This window comes from Perca fluviatilis, chromosome 20 (assembly GCF_010015445.1).
Source record: "Perca fluviatilis chromosome 20, GENO_Pfluv_1.0, whole genome shotgun sequence".
NCBI classification, from domain to species: domain Eukaryota; kingdom Metazoa; phylum Chordata; class Actinopteri; order Perciformes; family Percidae; genus Perca; species Perca fluviatilis.
Genome location: NC_053131.1, coordinates 2,167,637 through 2,170,967, shown reverse-complemented (window position 1 = coordinate 2,170,967; position 3,331 = coordinate 2,167,637). Strand labels below are relative to the sequence as shown.

General features: G+C 42.1%; 1 pseudogene; it reads right to left on the bottom strand.

The window, feature by feature from the left end:
* Positions 1 to 644: 644 nt before the first annotated feature.
* Positions 645 to 1,539, bottom strand: LOC120549631 (annotated as a pseudogene).
* Between the last annotated feature and the right edge of the window lie 1,792 nt (positions 1,540 to 3,331).

Here is a 3,331-nt window from a genome sequence, read left to right as displayed (position 1 = left end):
TTGGAAAAAAAAACCCTCGGAAGAAACCTCGGTAACAGGCTGTGTGGTAGGCAGTGTCTGACGGAGCCGGGGTGGGGGGGTGATGAACAGTGGCGAAGTAATAGCAATAGTAATGGAACAGTGACTGGATGTAGCGGGAAGCTGCAGGGGGGTTCAGCGGCAGCACGACATTGCAGGGCATCGCTGAGCTCAGCAGGGAGTGCAGCAGGACCACGGCGACAGCTGCAACCAGGGTCTTGGTGCAAACGTTTCTCAAGGAAATACGCTGGGGAAAAAGCATAAGGACTCCGGGAGTAAACTCCCCAGAAGCTAGGATTAGTAACAAGCATTTCTGGGACGGGCTGCACACAAATAGTAATAGTAACAGTAATAGAAACAGTAATAGAAAGGGAGAGGAGAGAGCCGCTCAGTGTGTAAAAAAAAAAAAGTCCCCGGCAGTCTAGGACTATAACAGCGTAACTATAACAGGTAACTAAGAGAGACAGGTCAAAAGGAGGGTAGCTTTTTCGGGCTTAGAACTCTCTCCCCTGCCGGATCTGGCTTGGCTGGCCTGCCTCCCTCTACTTTGTTATGTATTATTAATCTAACAATGTATGAAGAGAAGCAGTTGGGCCAGTTAGGTGAACACTGCAACTCCTCACTCCCTAACTATAAGCTTTATCAAATAGGAGAGTTTTAAGTTCATTCTTGAATGAGGTGACAGTTTCTGCCCCCGAACCCAGATCGGGAGCTGGTTCCATAGGAGAGGAGCCTGATAACTGAAGGCTCTAGCTCCCATTCTACTTTTAGAGACTCTAGGTACCACCAGTAACTCTGCATTCTGGGAGCGCGCGTGTTCTAGTGGGACAATAGGGTATTAGGAGCTCTTCTAGATATGATGGTGCTAGACCATTTAGAGCTTTGTAGGTCAAGAGAAGGACTTTAAACTCAATCCTGGATTCAACAGGAAGCCAATGCAGAGAAGCTAATACAGGAGAAATATGATCTCTTTTCTTAGTTCTTGTGAGAACAGCGCTGCAGCATTCTGGATCAGCTGGAGAGTCTTAAGAGACTTATTTGAGCAACCTGACAGTAGGGAATTACAATAGTCCAGCCTGGAAGTAACAAATGCATGGACTAGTTTTTCAGCATCGTTTTGAGACAGGATATTCCTAATTTTGGCAATGTTACGAAGATGAAAAAAGGCTGTTCTTGAGGTTTGTTTTAGATTGGCATTAAAGGATATATCCTGATCAAAGATAACTCCTAAATTTCTAACAGTGGTGCTGGAGGCCAGGGCAACACCATCCAGAGTAGCTATATCTCTAGATAATGAAGTTCGAGGTGTTTAGGGCCCAGCACAATAACTTCAGTTTTGTTAGGGTTTAACATCAGAAAATTATAGGTCATCCAGGATTTTATATCCTTAATGCACTCTTGAAATTTTGCTAGCTGACTGGTTTCGTCTGGTTTGATTGACAAGTATAATTGGGTGTCATCCGCATAACAGTGAAAGTTAATTGAGTGTTTTCTAATAATATTGCCTAGAGGAAGCATATATAAGGAGAATAGAATTGGTCCAAGCACTGAGCCTTGAGGAACCCCATGGCTAACTTTGGCGTACTTGGAGGATTTATCATTAACATTCACAAATTGAGATCGATCAGAGAAATAGGACCTAAACCAACTCAGAGCAATTCCTTTAATGCCAACCAAGTGTTCCAATCTCTGTAACAGGATTGAATGGTCAATTGTGTCAAATGCAGCACTAAGATCTAGTAAAACAAGAATGGAGACAAGACCTTTGTCTGCAGCAGTTAAAAAGGTCGTTAGTAATTTTCACCAGTGCCGTCTCTGTGCTATGATTCTTTCTAAATCCTGATTGAAAGTCATCAAATAAACTGTTGCTATGTAGAAAATCGCATAACTGATTAGCAACCACCTTCTCAAGGATCTTGGATAGAAAAGGAAGGTTAGATATAGGTCTATAGTTTGCTAAGACCTCAGGATCCAGGGTGGGTTTTTCGAAGAAGAGGTTTTATCACAGCTACTTTAAATGACTGTGGTACATAACCTGTTAATAGAGACATATTGATCATATCTAGTAATGAGGTGTTAACCACAGGTAATGCTTCTTTGAGTAGTCTCGTTGGGATGGGGTCCAAGAGACAGGTAGATGGCTTAGCTGAGGATATCTTTAACATTAATTGTTGAAGATCTATAGGATAAAAGCAGTCTAAGTATATGTCGAGACTAGTCTTTATTTCTAACGACTCTGCGTTTAAAGGTGAACCGTTAGAAGTTGAGTGTAAAAGGTGATGAATTTTATCTCTAATTGTTGTAATTTTATCATTGAAGAAGCTCATGAAGTCATCACTACTCAGAGCTAGAGGAATAGATGGCTAAGTAGAGCTGTGGCTATCTGTCAGCCTGGCGACAGTGCTGAAAAGAAACCTTGGGTTGTTCTTGTTTTCTTCTATTAGTGATGAGTAATAGTCTGATCTGGCCTTTCTTAGGGCCTTCCTATAGGTTTTGAGACTTTCTTGCCAATCCAAACGAGATTCTTCCACCTTGGTGGAACGCCACTTACATTCGAGGTTTCGCGAGATTTGTTTTAATTTGCGAGTTTGGGAGTTATACCAAGGTGCTAGTTTCCTTTGCTTCATCATCTTCTTTTTCGGGAGCGACGGAGTCTAAGTTCGTTCCGTAAGCATGTCGTAATACCGTCTACAAATGCATCAATTTGAGAGGGACTGAGGTTAACATACAGGTCCTCTGTTATGTTAAGGCATGACATAGAGTCGAATGCTGTTGGAATATCTTCTTTAAATTTAGCTATAGCACTGTCAGATAAGCATCTGGTGTAGGAGCTTTTATCTAATTTAATATAATCAGGTAGTAAGAATTCGAAAGTGATTAAAGAATGATCTGATAATACCGAATTCTGCGAAAATATTATTAAATCCTCAATTTCAATACCATATGCCAGCACAAGGTCGAGGGTGTGGTTAAAACAGTGCGTCGCCTTGTGCACACTCTGACTGAAACCGATTGAATCCAGTAATGAGTTGAAAGCAGTACTAAGCAGTTTTCATTGTTATTATGGTTTTTTCCTGTTTTGGCTCATAGGCTCACATCTGCAAGAAGGTCTGCACTCCAGATGTGGAGGGTATGAGACCTTTAGAGCCTTGGCACTGGCTACACTGCTGGACCCAAGGTTAAAAAATGTGGCATTTGGAAATCCTGCCAAAGCCCAGGATGCTGAAAAGCACATCACTCTGGAGTGTGCTTCGCTGATGCGTTCAAACACAACTCCTGGTGAGCAGTTTCAGTCTGTTATGTAATCTGATTC